The 21,429-nt window shown below is 51.1% G+C and overlaps 4 non-coding genes across 4 annotated transcripts; all 4 read right to left on the bottom strand.

The window, feature by feature from the left end:
- Positions 1 to 7,051: 7,051 nt before the first annotated feature.
- On the bottom strand, positions 7,052 to 7,124 carry TRNAK-CUU (transfer RNA lysine (anticodon CUU)). The gene has a single exon. It is a non-coding gene; the product is annotated as a tRNA-Lys (tRNA).
- Positions 7,125 to 8,685: 1,561 nt separating this feature from the next.
- Positions 8,686 to 8,758, bottom strand: TRNAK-CUU (transfer RNA lysine (anticodon CUU)). The gene has a single exon. It is a non-coding gene; the product is annotated as a tRNA-Lys (tRNA).
- A 10,662-nt stretch (positions 8,759 to 19,420) lies between these two features.
- Positions 19,421 to 19,493, bottom strand: TRNAK-CUU (transfer RNA lysine (anticodon CUU)). Its single transcript has one exon. It is a non-coding gene; the product is annotated as a tRNA-Lys (tRNA).
- A 743-nt stretch (positions 19,494 to 20,236) lies between these two features.
- On the bottom strand, positions 20,237 to 20,309 carry TRNAK-CUU (transfer RNA lysine (anticodon CUU)). The gene has a single exon. It is a non-coding gene; the product is annotated as a tRNA-Lys (tRNA).
- Positions 20,310 to 21,429: the final 1,120 nt, after the last annotated feature.

The raw sequence follows: 21,429 nt of genomic DNA, 5'->3' as shown, positions 1-21,429 counted from the left end.
AGGCACCTTTCTCTTTCTCCATCTCTCGCTCTACCCCAGTCTTATGTCCCCATCAGTCTTTCTGGAGCTCACTCTGGTACATACATGCATCTGTCATCTCAACCTGTCTCTGGGCACATACTTAAATGTCCAGTAGAGAACAGTGTGAACTCTCCCTGTTTCGCGAGGTGGCAGTCAGCCTCCAGAGCTGTGTTCCGAAGGCTGCCGGAATGGCTGAGCGGTGTAAGGTGCCACATTCAAGAGCAGTATCTCTCCCAGTTCTATGATCAAATCCTGCTGCCGACATAAAGTAGTTTTCATACCTACTTCAATCATAACACCAGCGGGGATGAGACCTTAAACTCCTCTTTTTGAAAGGATGGGGGGGGGACAGAACGGACCAGAGAGGACTCCGAGCTCGCTGTAAGCACGGGCGGCTCAGGCTAGAAAAGGGCGCAGGAAAGGCTCGGCCTAGGACCGCTCCTAGCGGCGCCTCCCAGGGCGGGAAGTGCTGCATTGTATGGAGTCCCGTGGGAATCGTGAGGCAAACTGCAGGATGTGTGTGTGTGTGTAGTTTTAAGCCTCAGCGAAATATCTGAAAAAGTTGAGAGCTAATGTTAAACTCGAAAATGGAGAAGCCTTTAAAAAGCATCACGCCCAACGTGTGGCTCGATCCCACAACCCTGAGATTAAGAGTCTCATGCTCTACCGACTGAGCTAGCCAGGCTGCTCTACCTATGTTATTTCACACACCCGCTGTGTGTTCTTTGTGAGGAAGTAGTGTGTGGTTATCCCAGGAGGCCCCTTTGTTTCATTTTCTCTGCTGCTGATTTGACACAGGCACCTTTCTCTTTCTCCATCTCTCGCTCTACCCCAGTCTTATGTCCCCATCAGTCTCTCTGGAGCTCACTCTGGTACATACATGCATCTGTCCTCTCAACCTGTCTCTGGGCACATACTTAAATGGCCAGTAGAGAACAGTGTGAACTCTCTCTGTTTCGCGAGGTGGCAGTCAGCCTCCAGAGCCGTGTTCCAGAGGCTGCCAGAATGGCTGAGAGGTGTAAGGTGCCCCATTCAAGAGCAGTATCTTCCCCAGTCCTGTGATCAAACACTGCTGCCGACATAAAGTAGTTTTCATACCTACTTTAATCATAACACCAGCGGGGATGAGACCTTAAACTCCTTTTTGAAAAGATGGAGGGGACAGGACGGACCGGAGCGGACTCCGAGCTCGCTGTAAGCACGGGCGGCGCAGGCTAGGAAAGGGCACAGGAAAGGATCGGCCTAGGACTGCTCTCAGCGGCGCCTTCCAGGGCGGGAAGTGCTTCGTTGTGTGGAGTCCTGTGGGAAACGTGAGGCAAACTGCAGGATGTGTGTGTGTGTGTAGTTTTAAGCCTCAGCGACATATCTGAAAAAGGTGAGAGCTAATGTTAAACTCGAAAATGTAGAAGCCTTTAAAAAGCATCACACCCAACATGGGGCTCAAGCTCACAACCCTGAGATTAAGAGTCTCATGCTTGACCGACTGAGCTAGCCAGGCTGCTCTACCTATGTCATTTCACACACCCTCTGTGTGTTCTTTGTGAGGAAGTAGTGTGTGGTTATCCCAGGAGGCCCCTTTGTTTCATTTTCTCTGCTGCTGACTCGACACAGGCTCCTTTCTCTTTCTCCATCTCTGGCTCTATCCCAGTCTTATGTCCCCATCAGCCTCTCTGGAGCTCAATCTGGTACATACATGCATCTGTCTTCTCAACCTGTCTGTGGGCACATACTTAAATGTCCAGTAGAGAACAGTGTGAACTCTCCCTGTTTCGCGAGGTGGCAGTCAGCCTCCAGAGCTGTGTTCCGGAGGCTGCCGGAATGGCCGAGAGGTGTAAGGTGCCACATTCAAGAGCAGTATCTTCCCCAGGCCCATGATCAAATACCGCTGCCGACATAAATTAGTTTTCATACCTACTTTAATCATAACACCAGCGGGGTTGAGACCTTAAACTCCTCTTTTTGAAAGGATGGGGGGGGAGATAGGACGGACCGGAGCGGACTCCGAGCTCGCTGTACGCACGGGCGGCTCAGGCTAGGAAAGGGCGCAGGAAAGGCTGGGCCTAGGACCGCTCCCAGCGGCGCCTCCCAGGGCTGGTAGTGCTGCGTTGTGTGGAGTCCTGTGGGAATCGTGAGGCAAACTGCAGGATGTGTGTGTGTAGTTTTAAGCCTCAGCGAAACATATCTGAAAAAGGTGAGAGTTAATGTTAAACCCGAAAATGGAGAAGCCTTTAAAAAGCATCGCACCCAACGTGGGGCTTGAACCCACGACCCTGAGATTAAGTGTCTTATGCTCTACCGACCGAGCTAGCCGGGCTGCTGTGCCTATATCATTTCACACATCCTCTGTGTGTTCTTTGTGAGGAAGTAGTGTGTGGTTATCCCAGGAGGCCCTTTGGTTTCATTTTCTCTGCTGCTGACTCGATACAGGCACCTTTCTCTTTCTCCATCTCTCGCTCTACTCCAGTCTTATGTCCCCATCAGTCTCTCTGGAGCTCACTCTGGTACATACATGCATCTGTCGTCTCAACCTGTCTCTGGGCACATACTTAAATGTCCAGTAGAGAACAGTGTGAACTCTCCCTGTTTTACGAGGTGGCAGTCAGCCTCCAGAGCCGTGTTCCGGAGGCTGCCCGAATGGCCGAGCGGTGTAAGGTGCCACATTCTAGAGCAGTATTGTCCCCATGTAGGAGGCTGGACTGGCTTGTAGTGAGTACCAAGGGGTACTTGCACCTTGCACCAGGCCCAGTTATCCCTTATTAGTGTATAGGGTGTCTAGCAGCTTAGGCTGATAGATAATGGTAGCTTAGCAGAGCAGCTTAGGCTGAACTAGGAGACGTGTGAAGCTACTACAGTACCACTTAGTGTCATATGCACAATATCATAAGAAAACACAATACACAGTTATACTAAAAATAAAGGTACTTTATTTTTATGACAATATGCCAAAGTATCTTAGAGTGTACCCTCAGTGAGAGGATAGGAAATATACACAAGATATATATACACAATAGCAAAAATATGCAGTATAGTCTTAGAAAACAGTGCAAACAATGTATAGTTACAATAGGATGCAATGGGGAAACATAGGGATAGGGGCAACACAAACCATATACTCCAAAAGTGGAATGCGAACCACGAATGGACCCCAAACCTATGTGACCTTGTAGAGGGTCGCTGGGACTATTAGAAAATAGTGAGAGTTAGAAAAATAACCCTCCCCAAGACCCTGAAAAGTGAGTGCAAAGTGCACTAAAGTTCCCCTAAGGACAAAATAGTCGTGTTAGAGGAATAATGCAGGAAAGACACAAACCAGCAATGCAACAACTGTGGATTTCCAATCTAGGGTACCTGTGGAACAAGGGGACCAAGTCCAAAAGTCACAAGCAAGTCGGAGATGGGCAGATGCCCAGGAAATGCCAGCTGCGGGTGCAAAGAAGCTTCGACTGGACAGAAGAAGCTGAGGTTTCTGCAGGAACGAAAAGGGCTAGAGACTTCCCCTTTGGTGGACGGATCCCTCTCGCCTTGGAGAGTCGTGAAGATGTGTTTTCCCGCCGAAAGGACGCCAACAAGCCTTGCTACACGCAAATCGTGCGTTTGGCATTTTTGGACGCTGCTGGGGCCCAGGAGGGACCAGGAGGTCGCAAATTGGACCTGCAGAGAGAGGGGCCGTCGAGCAAGACAAAGAGCCCTCACTGAAGCAGGTAGCACCCGGAGAAGTGCCAGAAACAGGCACTACGAGGATGCGTGAAACGGTGCTCGCCGAAGTTGCACAAAGGAGTCCCACGTCGCCGGAGACCAACTTAGAAAGTCGTGCAATGCAGGTTAGAGTGCCGTGGACCCAGGCTTGGCTGTGCACAAAGGATTTCCGCCGGAAGTGCACAGGGGCCGGAGTAGCTGCAAAGTCGCGGTTCCCAGCAATGCAGCCCAGCGAGGTGAGGCAAGGACTTACCTCCACCAAACTTGGACTGAAGAGTCACTGGACTGTGTGGGTCACTTGGACAGAGTCGCTGGATTTGAGGGACCTCGCTCGTTGTGCTGAGAGGAGACCCAAGGGACCGGTAATGCAGCTTTTTGGTGCCTGCGGTTGCAGGGGGAAGATTCCGTCGACCCACGGGAGATTTCTTCGGAGCTTCTGGTGCAGAGAGGAGGCAGGCTACCCCCACAGCATGCACAAGCAGGAAATCAGTCGAGAAGGCGGCAGGATCAGCGTTACAGAGTTGCAGTAGTCGTCTTTGCTACTATGTTGCAGGTTTGCAGGCTTCCAGCGCGGTCAGCGGTCGTTTCCTTATCCGAAGGTGAAGAGGGAGATGCAGAGGAACTCGGATGAGCTCTTGCATTCGTTATCTAAAGTTTCCCCAGAGACAGAGACCCTAAATAGCCAGAAAAGAGGGTTTGGCTACCTAGGAGAGAGGAAAGGCTACTAACACCTGAAGGAGCCTATCAGCAGGAGTCTCTGACATCACCTGGTGGCACTGGCCACTCAGAGCAGTCCAGTGTGCCAGCAGCACCTCTGTTTCCAAGATGGCAGAGGTCTGGAGCACACTGGAGGAGCTCTGGACACCTCCCAAGGGAGGTGCAGGTCAGGGGAGTGGTCACTCCCCTTTCCTTTGTCCAGTTTCGCACCAGAGCAGGGGCTAAGGGGTCCCTGAACCGGTGTAGACTGGCTTATGCAGAATTGGGCACATCTGTGCCCAACAAAGCATTTCCAGAGGCTGGGGGAGGCTACTCCTCCCCTGCCTTCATACCATTTTCCAAAGGGAGAGGGTGTCACACCCTCTCTCAGAGGAAGTTCTTTGTTCTGCCATCCTGGGCCAGGCCTGGCTGGACCCCAGGAGGGCAGCTGCCTGTCTGAGGGGTTGGCAGCAGCAGCAGCTGCAGTGAAACCCCAGGAAGGGCAGTCTGGCAGTACCAGGGTATGTGCTACAGACCACTGGGATCATGGAATTGTACCATCAATGCCAGGATGGCATAGAGGGGGCAATTCCATGATCATAGACATGTTACATGGCCATATTTGGAGTTACCATGGTGAAGCTACATATAGGTAGTAACCTATATGTAGTGCACGCGTGTAATGGTGTCCCCGCACTCACAAAGTTCAGTGAATTGGCTCTGAACAATGTGGGGGCACCTTGGCTAGTGCCAGGGTGCCCTCACACTAAGTAACTTTGCACCTAACCTTTACCAGGTAAAGGTAAGACATATAGGTGACTTATAAGTTACTTAAGTGCAGTGTAAAATGGCTGTGAAATAACGTGGACGTTATTTCACTCAGGCTGCAGTGGCAGGCCTGTGTAAGAATTGTCAGAGCTCCCTATGGGTGGCAAAAGAAATGCTGCAGCCCATAGGGATCTACTGGAACCCCAATACCCTGGGTACCTCAGTACCATATACTAGGGAATTATAAGGGTGTTCCAGTAAGCCAATGTAAATTGGTAAAAATGGTCACTAGCCTGTCAGTGACAATTTGGAAAGAAATGAGAGAGCATAACCACTGAGGTTCTGGTTAGCAGAGCCTCAGTGAGACAGTTAGGCACCACACAGGGAACATATACATGCACACCTATGAGCACTGGTTCCAAGTGTGACAGGGTCCCAGTGACACATACATATAGGCCACAAACCTATGAGCACTGGGGTCCTGACTAGCAGGATCCCAGTGACACATAACAACCATACTGAAAACATAGTGTTTTCACTATGAGCACTGAGGCCTGGCCATCAGGATCCCAGTGAGACAGTGAAAACAGTGACAAACACCCTGACATACACTCACAAACAGGCCAAAAGTGGGGGTAACAAGGCTAGAAAGAGGCTACCTTCTCACACCCCAGTCCCGTGATCAAATCCCGCTGCTGACATAAGGTAGTTTTCATACCTACTTTAATCATAACACCAGCGGGGATGAGACGTTAAACTCCTCTTTTTGAAAGGATGGGAAGGACAGGACGGACCGGAGCGGACTCCGAGCTCGCTGTAAGCACGGGCAGCTCAGGTTAGGAAAGGGCGCAGGAAAGGCTGGGCCTAGGACCGCTCCCAGCGGCGCCTCCCAGGGCGGGAAGTGCTGCGTTGTGTGGAGTCCTGTGGGAATCGTGAGGCAAACGGCAGGATGTGTGTGTGTGTGTCATTTTAAGCCTCAGCGAAATATCTGAAAAAGGTGAGAGTTAATGTTAAACCGGAAAATGGAGAAGCCTTTAAAAAGCATTACGCCCAACGTGGGGCTCGAACCCACAACCCTGAGATTAAGAGGCTCATGCTCTACCGACTGAGCTAGCCAGGCTACGGTGCCTATGTCATTTCACACACCCTCTGTGTGTTCTTTGTGAGGAAGTAGTGTGTGGTTATCCCAGGAGGCCCCTTTCTTTCATTTTCTCTGCTGCTGACTCGACACAGGCACCTTTCTCTTTCTCCATCTCTCGCTCTACCCCAGTCTTATGTCCCCATCAGTCTCTCTGGAGCTCACTCTTGTACATACATGCATCTGTCCTCTCAACCTGTCTCTGGGCACATACTTGAATGTCCAGTAGAGAACAGTGTGAACTCTCCCTGTTTCGCGAGGTGGCAGTCAGCCTCCAGAGCCGTGTTCGGGAGGCTGCCGGAATTTCCGAGCGGTGTAAGGCGCCACATTCAAGAGCAGTATCTTCCCCAGTGCCGTGATCAATTCCCGCTGCCGACATAAAGTAGTTTTCATACCTACTTTAATCATAACACCGGCAGGGTTAAGACCTTAAACTCCTCTGTTTGAAAGGATGGGGGGGAGACAGGACGGACCGGAGCGGACTCCGAGCTCGCTGTAAGCACGGGCGGCTCAGGCTAGAAAAGGGCGCAGGAAAGGCTCGGCCTAGGACCGCTCCAAGCGGCGCCTCCCAGGGTGGGAAGTGCTGCGTTGTGTGGAGTCCTGTGGGAATCGTGAGGCAAACTGCAGGATGTGTGTGTGTGTGTGTGTAGTTTTAAGCCTCAGCTAAATATATCTGAAAAAGGTGAGAGTTAATGTTAAACCCGAAAATGGAGAAGCCTTTAAAAAGCATCACGCCCAACGTGGGGCTCGAACCCACGACCCTGAGATTAAGAGTCTCATGCTCTACCGACTGAGCTAGCCGGGCTCCTGTGCCTATGTCATTTCACACACCCTCTGTGTGTTCTTTGTGAGGAAGTAGTGTGTGGTTATCCCAGGAGGTCCCTTTGATTAATTTTCTCTGCTGCTGACTCGACACAGGCATCTTTCTCTTTCTCCATCTCTCGCTCTACCCCAGTCTTATGTCCCCATCAGTCTCTCTGGAGCTCACTCTGGTACATACATGCATCTGTCCTCTCAACCTGTCTCTGGGCACATACTTGAATGTCCAGTAGAGAACAGTGTGAACTCTCCCTGTTTCGCGAGGTGGCAGTCAGCCTCCAGAGCCGTGTTCGGGAGCCTGCCGGAATTTCCGAGCGGTGTAAGGCGCCACATTCAAGAGCAGTATCTTCCCCAGTCCCGTAATCAATTCCCGCTGCCGACATAAATTAGTTTTCATACCTACTTTAATCATAACACCAGCGGGGTTGAGACCTTAAACTCCTCTTTTTGAAAGGATGGGGGGGAGTTAGGACGGACCGGAGCGGACTCCCATCTCGCTGTAAGCACGGGCGGCTCAGGTTAGGAAAGGGCGCAGGAAAGGCTGGGCCTAGGACCGCTCCCAGCGGCGCCTCCCAGGGCGGGAAGTGCTGCGTTGTGTGGAGTCCTGTGGGAATCGTGAGGCAAACGGCAGGATGTGTGTGTGTGTGTCGTTTTAAGCCTCAGCGAAATATCTGAAAAAGGTGAGAGTTAATGTTAAACCCGAAAATGGAGAAGCCTTTAAAAAGCATCACCCCCAACGTGGGGCTCGAACCCAGGACCCTGAGATTAAGAGTCTCATGCTCTACCAACTGAGCTAGCCGGGCTCCTGTGCCTATGTCATTTCACACATCCTCTGTGTGTTCAATTGTGAGGAAGTAGTGTGTGGTTAACCCAGGAGGCCCCTTTGTTTCATTTTCTCTGCTGCTGACTCGACACAGGCACCTTTCTCTTTCTCCATCTCTCGCTCTACCCCAGTCTTATGTCCCCATCAGTCTCTCTGGAGCTCACTCTGGTACATACATGCATCTGTCCTCTCAACCTGTCTCTGGGCACATACTTAAATGTCCAGTAGAGAACAGTGTGAACTCTCCCTGTTTTGCGAGGTGGCAGTCAGCCTCCAGAGCAGTGCTCCGCAGGCTGCCGGAATGGCCGAGCGGTGTAAGGTTTCACATTCTAGAGCCGTATCGTCCCCAGTCCCGTGATCAAATCCCGCTGCTGACATAAAGTAGTTTTCATACCTACTTTAATCATAACACCAGCGGGGATGAGACCTTAAACTCCTCTTTTTGAAAGGATGGGGGGGGACAGGACGGACCGGAGCGGACTCCGAGCTCGCTGTAAGCACGGGCGGCTCAGGCTAGGAAACGGCGCAGGAAAGGCTGGGCCTAGGACCGCTCCGAGCGGCGCCTCCCAGGGCTGGAAGTGCTGCGTTGTGTGGAGTCCTGTGGGAATCGTGAGGCAAACGGCAGGATGTGTGTGTGTGTGTCGTTTTAAGCCTCAGCGAAATATCTGAAAAAGGTGAGAGTTAATGTTAAACCCGAAAATGGAAAAGCCTTTAAAAATCATCACGCCCAACGTGGGGCTCGAACCCACGACCCTGAGATTAAGAGTCTCATGCTCTACCTACTGAGCTAGCCGGGCTGCTGTGCCTGTGGTATTTCACACAACCTCTGTGTGTTCTTTGTGAGGAAGTAGTGTGTGGTTATCCCAAGAGGCCCCTTTGTTTCATTTTCTCTGCTGCTGACTCGACACAGGCACCTTTCTCCATCTCTCGCTCTACCCCAGTCTTATGTCCCCATCAGTCTCTCTGGAGCTCACTCTGGTACATACATGCATCTGTCCTCTCAACCTGTCGCTGGGCACATACTTGAATGTCCAGTAGAGAACAGTGTGAACTCTCCCTGTTTCGCGAGGTGGCAGTCAGCCTCCAGAGCCGTGTTCGGGAGGCTGCCGGAATTTCCGAGCCGTGTAAGGCGCCACATTCAAGAGCAGTATCTTCCCCAGTCCCGTAATCAATTCCCGCTGCCGACATAAATTAGTTTTCATACCTACTTTAATCATAACACCAGTGGGGTTGAGACCTTAAACTCCTCTTTTTGAAAGGATGGGGGGGGAGATAGGACGGACCGGAGCGGACTCCCAGCTCGCTGTAAGCACGGGCGGCTCAGGCTAGGAAAGGGCGTAGGAAAGGCTTGGCCTAGGACCGCTCCCAGCGGCGCCTCCCAGGGTGGGAAGTGCTGCGTTGTGTGGAGTCCTGTGGGAATAGTGAGGCAAACTGCAGGATGTGTGTGTGTAGTTTTAAGCCTCAGCGAAATATATCTGAAAAAGGTGAGAGTTAATGTTAAACCCGAAAATGGAGAAGCCTTTAAAAAGCATCACACCCAACGTGGGGCTTGAACCCACGACCCTGAGATTAAGAGTCTCAGGCTCTACCGACTGAGCTAGCCGGGCTGCTGTGCTTATGTTATTTCACACATCCTCTGTGTGTTCTTTGTGAGGAAGTAGTGTGTGGTTATCCCAGGAGGCCCCTTTGTTTCATTTTCTCTGCTGCTGACTCGACACAGGCACCTTTCTCTTTCTCCATCTCTCGCTCTACCCCAGTCTTATGTCCCCATCAGTCTCTCTGGAGCTCACTCTGGTACATACATGCATCTGTCCTCTCAACCTGTCTCTGGGCACATACTTGAATGTCCAGTAGAGAACAGTGTGAACTCTCCCTGTTTCGCGAGGTGGCAGTCAGCCTCCAGAGCCGTGTTCGGGAGGCTGCCGGAATTTCCGAGCGGTGTAAGGCGCCACATTCAAGAGCAGTATCTTCCCCAGTCCCGTAATCAATTCCCGCTGCCGACATAAATTAGTTTTCATACCTACTTTAATCATAACACCAGCGGGGTTGAGACCTTAAACTCCTCTTTTTGAAAGGATGGGGGGGAGTTAGGACGGACCGGACCGGACTCCCATCTCGCTGTAAGCACGGGCGGCTCAGGCTAGGAAAGGGCGTAGGAAAGGCTCGGCCTAGGACTGCTCCCAGCTGCGCCTCCCAGGGTGGGAAGTGCTGCGTTGTGTGGAGTCCTGTTGGAATTGTGAGGCAAACTGCAGGATGTGTGTGTGTGTGTGTAGTTTTAAACCTCAGCGAAATATCTGAAAAAGGTGAGAGTTAATTTTAAACCCGAAAATGGATAAGCCTTTAAAAAGCATCACGCCCAACGTGGGGCTCGAACCCACAGCACTGAGATTAAGAGTCTCATGCTCTACCGACTGAGCCAGCCGGGCTGCTGTGCCTATGACATTTCACACATCCTCTGTGTGTTCTTTGTGAGGAAGTAGTGTGTGGTTAACCCAGGAGGCCCCTTTGTTTCATTTTCTCTGCTGCTGACTCGACACAGGCACCTTTCTCTTTCTCCATCTCTCGCTCTACCCCAGTCTTATGTCCCCATCAGTCTCTCTGGAGCTCACTCTGGTACATACATGCATCTGTCGTCTCAACCTGTCTCTGGGCACATACTTAAATGTCCAGTAGAGAACAGTGTGAACTCGCCCTGTTTTGCGAGGTGGCAGTCAGCCTCCAGAGCAGTGCTCCGCAGGCTGCCGGAATTGGCGAGCGGTGTCAGGTTTCACATTCTAGAGCCGTATCGTCCCCAGTCCCGTGATCAAATCCCGCTGCTGACATAAAGTAGTTTTCATACCTACTTTAATCATAACACCAGCGGGGATGAGACCTTAAACTCCTCTTTTTGAAAGGATGGGGGGGGGACAGGACGGACCGGAGCGGACTCCGAGCTCGCTGTACGCACGGGCGGCTCAGGCTAGGAAAGGGCGCAGGAAAGGCTGGGCCTAGGACCGCTCCCAGCGGCGCCTCCCAGGGCTGGTAGTGCTGCGTTGTGTGGAGTCCTGTGGGAATCGTGAGGCAAACGGCAGGATGTGTGTGTGTGTGTCATTTTAAGCCTCAGCAAAATATCTGAAAAAGGTGAGAGTTAATGTTAAACCCGAAAATGGAAAAGCCTTTAAAAATCATCACGCCCAACGTGGTGCTCGAACCCACGACCCTGAGATTAAGAGTCTCATGCTCTACCGACTGAGCTAGCCGGGCTGCTGTGCCTGTGGTATTTCACACAACCTCTGTGTGTTCTTTGTGAGGAAGTAGTGTGTGGTTATCCCAAGAGGCCCCTTTGTTTCATTTTCTCTGCTGCTGACTCGACACAGGCACCTTTCTCCATCTCTCGCTCTACCCCAGTCTTATGTCCCCATCAGTCTCTCTGGAGCTCACTCTGGTACATACATGCATCTGTCCTCTCAACCTGTCTCTGGGCACATACTTGAATGTCCAGTAGAGAACAGTGTGAACTCTCCCTGTTTTGCGAGGTGGCAGTCAGCCTCCAGAGCCGTGTTCGGGAGGCTGCCGGAATTTCCGAGCCGTGTAAGGCGCCACATTCAAGAGCAGTATCTTCCCCAGTCCCGTAATCAATTCCCGCTGCCGACATAAATTAGTTTTCATACCTACTTTAATCATAACACCAGCGGGGTTGAGACCTTAAACTCCTCTTTTTGAAAGGATGGGGGGGGAGATAGGACGGACCGGAGCGGACTCCCAGCTCGCTGTAAGCACGGGCGGCTCAGGCTAGGAAAGGGCGTAGGAAAGGCTCGGCCTAGGACCGCTCCCAGCGGCGCCTCCCAGGGTGGGAAGTGCTGCGTTGTGTGGAGTCCTGTGGGAATAGTGAGGCAAACTGCAGGATGTGTGTGTGTAGTTTTAAGCCTCAGCGAAATATATCTGGAAAAAGGTGAGAGTTAATGTTAAACCCGAAAATGGAGAAGCCTTTTAAAAGCATCACACCCAACGTGGGGCTTGAATACACGACCCTGAGATTAAGAGTCTCATGCTCTACCGACTGAGCTAGCCGGGCTGCTGTGCCTATGTCATTTCACACATCCTCTGGGTGTTCTTTGTGAGGAAGTAGTGTGTGGTTATCCCAGGAGGCCCTTTGGTTTCATTTTCTCTGCTGCTGACTCGATACAGGCACTTTTCTCTTTCTCCATCTCTCGCTCTACTCCAGTCTTATGTCCCCATCAGTCTCTCTGGAGCTCACTCTGGTACATACATGCATCTGTCGTCTCAACCTGTCTCTGGGCACATACTTAAATGTCCAGTAGAGAACAGTGTGAACTCTCCCTGTTTTGAGAGGTGGCAGTCAGCCTCCAGAGCCGTGTTCCGGAGGCTGCCCGAATGGCCGAGCGGTGTAAGGTGCCACATTCTAGAGCAGTATTGTCCCCAGTGCCGTGATCAAATCCCGCTGCTGACATAAGGTAGTTTTCATACCTACTTTAATCATAACACCAGCGGGGTTGAGACCTTAAACTCCTCTTTTTGAAAGGATGGGGGGGGAGATAGGACGGACCGGAGCGGACTCCCAGCTCGCTGTAAGCACGGGCGGCTCAGGCTAGGAAAGGGCGTAGGAAAGGCTTGGCCTAGGACCGCTCCCAGCGGCGCCTCCCAGGGTGGGAAGTGCTGCGTTGTGTGGAGTCCTGTGGGAATAGTGAGGCAAACTGCAGGATGTGTGTGTGTAGTTTTAAGCCTCAGCGAAATATATCTGAAAAAGGTGAGAGTTAATGTTAAACCCGAAAATGGAGAAGCCTTTAAAAAGCATCACACCCAACGTGGGGCTTGAACCCACGACCCTGAGATTAAGAGTCTCAGGCTCTACCGACTGAGCTAGCCGGGCTGCTGTGCCTATGTTATTTCACACATCCTCTGTGTGTTCTTTGTGAGGAAGTAGTGTGTGGTTATCCCAGGAGGCCCCTTTGTTTCATTTTCTCTGCTGCTGACTCGACACAGGCACCTTTCTCTTTCTCCATCTCTCGCTCTAACCCAGTCTTATGTCCCCATCAGTCTCTCTGGAGCTCACTCTGGTACATACATGCATCTGTCCTCTCAACCTGTCTCTGGGCACATACTTGAATGTCCAGTAGAGAACAGTGTAAACTCTCCCTGTTTCGCGAGGTGGCAGTCAGCCTCCAGAGCCGTGTTCGGGAGGCTGCCGGAATTTCCGAGCGGTGTAAGGCGCCACATTCAAGAGCAGTATCTTCCCCAGTCCCGTAATCAATTCCCGCTGCCGACATAAATTAGTTTTCATACCTACTTTAATCATAACACCAGCGGGGTTGAGACCTTAAACTCCTCTTTTTGAAAGGATGGGGGGGAGTTAGGACGGACCGGACCGGACTCCCATCTCGCTGTAAGCACGGGCGGCTCAGGCTAGGAAAGGGCGTAGGAAAGGCTCGGCCTAGGACTGCTCCCAGCTGCGCCTCCCAGGGTGGGAAGTGCTGCGTTGTGTGGAGTCCTGTTGGAATTGTGAGGCAAACTGCAGGATGTGTGTGTGTGTGTGTAGTTTTAAACCTCAGCGAAATATCTGAAAAAGGTGAGAGTTAATTTTAAACCCGAAAATGGATAAGCCTTTAAAAAGCATCACGCCCAACGTGGGGCTCGAACCCACAGCACTGAGATTAAGAGTCTCATGCTCTACCGACTGAGCCAGCCGGGCTGCTGTGCCTATGACATTTCACACATCCTCTGTGTGTTCTTTGTGAGGAAGTAGTGTGTGGTTAACCCAGGAGGCCCCTTTGTTTCATTTTCTCTGCTGCTGACTCGACACAGGCACCTTTCTCTTTCTCCATCTCTCGCTCTACCCCAGTCTTATGTCCCCATCAGTCTCTCTGGAGCTCACTCTGGTACATACATGCATCTGTCGTCTCAACCTGTCTCTGGGCACATACTTAAATGTCCAGTAGAGAACAGTGTGAACTCGCCCTGTTTTGCGAGGTGGCAGTCAGCCTCCAGAGCAGTGCTCCGCAGGCTGCCGGAATTGGCGAGCGGTGTCAGGTTTCACATTCTAGAGCCGTATCGTCCCCAGTCCCGTGATCAAATCCCGCTGCTGACATAAAGTAGTTTTCATACCTACTTTAATCATAACACCAGCGGGGATGAGACCTTAAACTCCTCTTTTTGAAAGGATGGGGGGGGGACAGGACGGACCGGAGCGGACTCCGAGCTCGCTGTACGCACGGGCGGCTCAGGCTAGGAAAGGGCGCAGGAAAGGCTGGGCCTAGGACCGCTCCCAGCGGCGCCTCCCAGGGCTGGTAGTGCTGCGTTGTGTGGAGTCCTGTGGGAATCGTGAGGCAAACGGCAGGATGTGTGTGTGTGTGTCATTTTAAGCCTCAGCAAAATATCTGAAAAAGGTGAGAGTTAATGTTAAACCCGAAAATGGAAAAGCCTTTAAAAATCATCACGCCCAACGTGGTGCTTGAACCCACGACCCTGAGATTAAGAGTCTCATGCTCTACCGACTGAGCTAGCCGGGCTGCTGTGCCTGTGATATTTCACACAACCTCTGTGTGTTCTTTGTGAGGAAGTAGTGTGTGGTTATCCCAAGAGGCCCCTTTGTTTCATTTTCTCTGCTGCTGACTCGACACAGGCACCTTTCTCCATCTCTCGCTCTACCCCAGTCTTATGTCCCCATCAGTCTCTCTGGAGCTCACTCTGGTACATACATGCATCTGTCCTCTCAACCTGTCTCTGGGCACATACTTGAATGTCCAGTAGAGAACAGTGTGAACTCTCCCTGTTTTGCGAGGTGGCAGTCAGCCTCCAGAGCCGTGTTCGGGAGGCTGCCGGAATTTCCGAGCCGTGTAAGGCGCCACATTCAAGAGCAGTATCTTCCCCAGTCCCGTAATCAATTCCCGCTGCCGACATAAATTAGTTTTCATACCTACTTTAATCATAACACCAGCGGGGTTGAGACCTTAAACTCCTCTTTTTGAAAGGATGGGGGGGGAGATAGGACGGACCGGAGCGGACTCCCAGCTCGCTGTAAGCACGGGCGGCTCAGGCTAGGAAAGGGCGTAGGAAAGGCTCGGCCTAGGACCGCTCCCAGCGGCGCCTCCCAGGGTGGGAAGTGCTGCGTTGTGTGGAGTCCTGTGGGAATAGTGAGGCAAACTGCAGGATGTGTGTGTGTAGTTTTAAGCCTCAGCGAAATATATCTGGAAAAAGGTGAGAGTTAATGTTAAACCCGAAAATGGAGAAGCCTTTTAAAAGCATCACACCCAACGTGGGGCTTGAATACACGACCCTGAGATTAAGAGTCTCATGCTCTACCGACTGAGCTAGCCGGGCTGCTGTGCCTATGTCATTTCACACATCCTCTGTGTGTTCTTTGTGAGGAAGTAGTGTGTGGTTATCCCAGGAGGCCCTTTGGTTTCATTTTCTCTGCTGCTGACTCGATACAGGCACTTTTCTCTTTCTCCATCTCTCGCTCTACTCCAGTCTTATGTCCCCATCAGTCTCTCTGGAGCTCACTCTGGTACATACATGCATCTGTCGTCTCATCCTGTCTCTGGGCACATACTTAAATGTCCAGTAGAGAACAGTGTGAACTCTCCCTGTTTTGAGAGGTGGCAGTCAGCCTCCAGAGCTGTGTTCCGGAGGCTGCCCGAATGGCCGAGCGGTGTAAGGTGCCACATTCTAGAGCAGTATTGTCCCCAGTCCCGTGATCAAATTGTAATTGTTATTGTAATTGTAATCGTATTTATATAGCGCTTACTACCCCTGACGAGGCGTCGAAGCGCTTTTCGATGAGTAGCACGCTACTCCGGTACCCAACAAGAATTAGTGATGGATTAGTATAATTTAATAAGGAGTACAGTTTTAGTATTATTATGAGTTAATTTGAGTTGCGGATATGAGAGTTTGTTAGTTAGATTGACTGGAGTAATGGAGGGGTGGAGGAGGAAAGAAATCCAGAAGTGTTAATTGGGAGTTTATCCTTCATTTACTCAATCCAAAGGCTTGAGATGAATAAAAGGGGGGCGGAGGGGAAAGAGGATGTGGAAGGGTTAGGGAGAGCATAGTAGCAGGGTGAGATGAATGCAGGAGAATTTAGTAGGGTTGTGTGGGAGGTCACAGAGGTAGAGTGAGGTTTGGTGAGTTAGATGTGGGGGTGGAGGGATGAGCTTAGGCAGAGATATTTAGGAGATGAAAGTGGTCGAAGGGATTTGGGATGAGTCCGAGTGAGAATGGAGGATAGTTTGATAGAGACATGACATAAGAGCAATGAGTAGATAAGTGTGATAAAAAGAGAGCAGAAATTCATAGAAACATGCCAGGCACAGAAACAACATATACACATACATACACATATATATATATATTTATACACACACACACATGACTATACACACACATCTGCACATACAATACATAATTAGAATCATGGGTAAAAAATACTTAGTCGTCCATCCATCATCCTGGTAAAAAGGCGGGAACTCCCCCACCTACCTCGAGGGTGGACGGGGCGTGGCCCAGCGGGCGGAGCCCACAGGTGCTCCACAAAGGGAGAAACCCTCCACTCTGTGTCTCCAGCAGAGGAAGACAGAAACCGCGCGTCCCAGTCAGACATAGACCACGCTCCAGCACATCATCAGCTCACCTCCAGGAAGGATTCCAGATCCCCTCTGCCATGGGATCTCTGAGCGCTCAGCCCCGCCCCGCCCCATCCCTGCTAAGCCCAAGAGCCAAGGTGGGCCGTCCTTTCCAGAAGGTGAGCTTCAACCGTGGCATCTGCCGCGTCCACATATTGCTCTCGGAACAGCCTCACATACGACTGAGACCAGCACCAAACTTGCTAACAATGAATCAGGGGCAGGTCTGTCATCCCAACCAGACTTCTCTTCGATTATCAGCCTGGCTGCTGAATTCTATGAGTTTGACGGCCTAGATATCCCTTCAGACTGCAGGGAAGTGCTTGCCTTTGCCAGAGCCCAGTCTACAAATAGGACGTATAAGCTCAAGTGGAAGAGGTTCTGCATATGGTGTTCAACTTCTAACGTTCATCCTCTGAAGTCCTCTCCATAACAGCTCCTTCCATACATGTTGCATTTAGCGAAGTCATGTCTTTCCCACTCGTCTATCAAGGTCCACCTCGCTGCTATATCCCGTTTCCGACGAACATCACACTTACCATCTTTATGGTCATCCAGGATAATAAAGCAATTTCTAAAAGGCTTGTTCAGGATGTTTCCGCCGATTCACCGTCCTCCACCTTCCTGGCATTTAAATATTGTGCTCTCCCAATTGATGAAGCAACCGTTTGAGCCTATTCACAAAGCAGACCTGAAGAACAAGTTTCTTACCTTCGGTAACGCCTTTTCTGGTGGATACACTAGCTACCTGTGGATTCCTCACTCACCGAATTTTCCCCCATGCGCCAGCATCCGACGGAAACCCCCCCCCAGCCTCTGCACGCCGACGAGGACATCACAACTGGCCGGCTCCCACGCGACGCCGTCTGACGTCATACGGGCAACAAGAGGCCCTCGCCGGCGTGCCGACGTCAGCACCAACATTCCTTACGTGCCTTTGAGGCGAACAAGCAAATACCAACAAAATATATCTGAAACGACCACATCAAATAAAATCTTATGCCATAATATTTAATTAAATTAAATCGAAAAAACATTCATATAAATATGCATATATGCAAAAATATATACATATAAATTATAAACAAATATACCATAACAAAAATATATATGCATATATAGAATTATATAGATATATACATATATAAAAACAACACAAGCATGAATAACATCTGCACCAGTATAAACAAATCAATAACTTACAGGAGCTCACCCAAAGAAATCTTGGAAAGACCAGACAGGCAACGGGGAGGCGAGTGGGACCGTGAGGAATCCACAGGTAGCTAGTGTATCCACCAGAAAAGGCATTACCCAAGGTAAGTAACTTGTTCTTCTGATGGATACAACTACCTGTGGATTCCTCGCTCATTAAATAGAGTCCCAAAGCAGTACCGCACTCGGTGGAGGGTGCCTGAATGGTCAAACCAAGAAATCCTGCAGCACCGACCATGCAAAATGGCCATCCCTCCTCACCTCCGAATCCAAGCAATAATGCTTTGCAAAAGTGTCAAGGGATGACCAAGTTGCGGCCTTGCAGATGTCAACCACAGGAACACCTTTAGCCAAGGCTGAAGAGGCCGACTTAGCTCTGGTGGAATGAGCTCTTATTCCATCAGGGGGTTCCTTCTTTGCCAGAGAGTAACACAGCTTATCCCGCTGCTGACATAAGGTAGTTTTCATACCTACTTTAATCATAACACCAGCGGGGATGAGACGTTAAACTCCTCTTTTTGAAAGGATGGGAAGGACAGGACGGACCGGAGCGGGCTCCGAGCTCGCTGTAAGCACGGGCAGCTCAGGTTAGGAAAGGGCGCAGGAAAGGCTGGGCCTAGGACCGCTCCCAGCGGCGCCTCCCAGGGCGGGAAGTGCTGCGTTGTGTGGAGTCCTGTGGGAATCGTGAGGCAAACGGCAGGATGTGTGTGTGTGTGTCGTTTTAAGCCTCAGCGAAATATCTGAAAAAGGTGAGAGTTAATGTTAAACCGGAAAATGGAGAAGCCTTTAAAAAGCATCACGCCCAACGTGGGGCTCGAACCCACAACCCTGAGATTAAGAGGCTCATGCTCTACCGACTGAGCTAGCCAGGCTACAGTGCATATGTCATTTCACACACCCTCTGTGTGTTCTTTGTGAGGAAGTAGTGTGTGGTTATCCCAGGAGGCCCCTTTGTTTCATTTTCTCTGCTGCTGACTCGACACAGGCACCTTTCTCTTTCTCCATCTCTCGCTCTACCCCAGTCTTATGTCCCCATCAGTCTCTCTGGAGCTCACTCTTGTACATACATGCATCTGTCCTCTCAACCTGTCTCTGGGCACATACTTGAATGTCCAGTAGAGAACAGTGTGAACTCTCCCTGTTTCGCGAGGTGGCAGTCAGCCTCCAGAGCCGTGTTCGGGAGGCTGCCGGAATTTCCGAGCGGTGTAAGGCGCCACATTCAAGAGCAGTATCTTCCCCAGTCCTGTGATCAATTCCCGCTGCCGACATAAAGTAGTTTTCATACCTACTTTAATCATAACACCGGCGGGGTTAAGACCTTAAACTCCTCTGTTTGAAAGGATGGGGGGGAGACAGGAGGGACCGGAGCGGACTCCGAGCTCGCTGTAAGCACGGGCGGCTCAGGCTAGAAAAGGGCGCAGGAAAGGCTCGGCCTAGGACCGCGCCAAGCGGCGCCTCCCAGGGTGGGAAGTGCTGCGTTGTGTGGAGTCCTGTGGGAATCGTGAGGCAAACTGCAGGATGTGTGTGTGTGTGTGTGTGTGTAGTTTTAAGCCTCAGCTAAATATATCTGAAAAAGGTGAGAGTTAATGTTAAACCCGAAAATGGAGAAGCCTTTAAAAAGCATCACGCCCAACGTGGGGCTCGAACCCACGACCCTGAGATTAAGAGTCTCATGCTCTACCGACTGAGCTAGCCGGGCTCCTGTGCCTATGTCATTTCACACACCCTCTGTGTGTTCTTTGTGAGGAAGTAGTGTGTGGTTATCCCAGGAGGCCCCTTTGATTCATTTTCTCTGTTGCTGACTCGACATAGGCATCTTTCTCTTTCTCCATCTCTCGCTCTAACCCAGTCTTATGTCCCCATCAGTCTCTCTGGAGCTCACTCTGGTACATACATGCATCTGTCCTCTCAACCTGTCTCTGGGCACATACTTGAATGTCCAGTAGAGAACAGTGTGAACTCTCCCTGTTTCGCGAGGTGGCAGTCAGCCTCCAGAGCCGTGTTCGGGAGGCAGCCGGAATTTCCAAGCGGTGTAAGGCACCACATTCAAGAGCAGTATCTTCCCCAGTCCCGTAATCAATTCCCGCTGCCGACATAAATTAGTTTTCATACCTACTTTAATCATAACACCAGCGGGGTTGAGACCTTAAACTCCTCTTTTTGAAAGGATGGGGGGGGAGATAGGACGGACTGGAGCGGACTCCCAGCTCGCTGTAAGCACGGGCGGCTCAGGCTAGGAAAGGGCGTAGGAAAGGCTCGGCCTAGGACCGCTCCCAGCGGCGCCTCCCAGGGTGGAAAGTGCTGCGTTGTGTGGAGTCCTGTGGGAATAGTGAGGCAAACTGCAGGATGTGTGTGTGTAGTTTTAAGCCTCAGCGAAATATATCTGAAAAAGGTGAGAGTTAATGTTAAACCCGAAAATGGAGAAGCCTTTAAAAAGCATCACACCCAACGTGGGGCTTGAACCCACGACCCTGAGATTAAGAGTCTCATGCTCTACCGACTGAGCTAGCCGGGCTGCTGTGCCTATGTCATTTCACACATCCTCTGTGTGTTCTTTGTGAGGAAGTAGTGTGTGGTTATCCCAGGAGGCCCTTTGGTTTCATTTTCTCTGCTGCTGACTCGATACAGGCACCTTTCTCTTTCTCCATCTCTCGCTCTACTCCAGTCTTATGTCCCCATCAGTCTCTCTGGAGCTCACTCTGGTACATACATGCATCTGTCGTCTCAACCTGTCTCTGGGCACATACTTAAATGTCCAGTAGAGAACAGTGTGAACTCTCCCTGTTTTGCGAGGTGGCAGTCAGCCTCCAGAGCCGTGTTCCGGAGGCTGCTCGAATGGCCGAGCGGTGTAAGGTGCCACATTCTAGAGCAGTATTGTCCCCAGTCCCGTGATCTAATCCCGCTGCTGACATAAGGTAGTTTTCATACCTACTTTAATCATAACACCAGCGGGGATGAGACGTTAAACTCCTCTTTTTGAAAGGATGGGAAGGACAGGACGGACCGGAGCGGACTCCGAGCTCGCTGTAAGCACGGGCAGCTCAGGTTAGGAAAGGGCGCAGGAAAGGCTGGGCCTAGGACCGCTCCCAGCGGCGCCTCCCAGGGCGGGAAGTGCTGCGTTGTGTGGAGTCCTGTGGGAATCGTGAGGCAAACGGCAGGATGTGTGTGTGTGTGTCGTTTTAAGCCTCAGCGAAATATCTGAAAAAGGTGAGAGTTAATGTTAAACCGGAAAAAGGAGAAGCCTTTAAAAAGCATCACGCCCAACGTGGGGCTCGAACCCACAACCCTGAGATTAAGAGGCTCATGCTCTACCGACTGAGCTAGCCAGGCTACGGTGCCTATGTCATTTCACACACCCTCTGTGTGTTCTTTGTGAGGAAGTAGTGTGTGGTTATCCCAGGAGGCCCCTTTGTTTCATTTTCTCTGCTGCTGACTCGACACAGGCACCTTTCTCTTTCTCCATCTCTCGCTCTACCCCAGTCTTATGTCCCCATCAGTCTCTCTGGAGCTCACTCTGGTACATACATGCATCTGTCCTCTCAACCTGTCTCTGGGCACATACTTGAATGTCCAGTAGAGAACAGTGTGAACTCTCCCTGTTTCGCGAGGTGGCAGTCAGCCTCCAGAGCCGTGTT

This window comes from Pleurodeles waltl, chromosome 6 (genome assembly GCF_031143425.1).
Source record: "Pleurodeles waltl isolate 20211129_DDA chromosome 6, aPleWal1.hap1.20221129, whole genome shotgun sequence".
In the NCBI taxonomy this organism is placed as follows: domain Eukaryota; kingdom Metazoa; phylum Chordata; class Amphibia; order Caudata; family Salamandridae; genus Pleurodeles; species Pleurodeles waltl.
The sequence above is the reverse complement of the archived record's forward strand: the minus strand, read 5'-3'. Positions and strand labels throughout refer to the sequence as shown.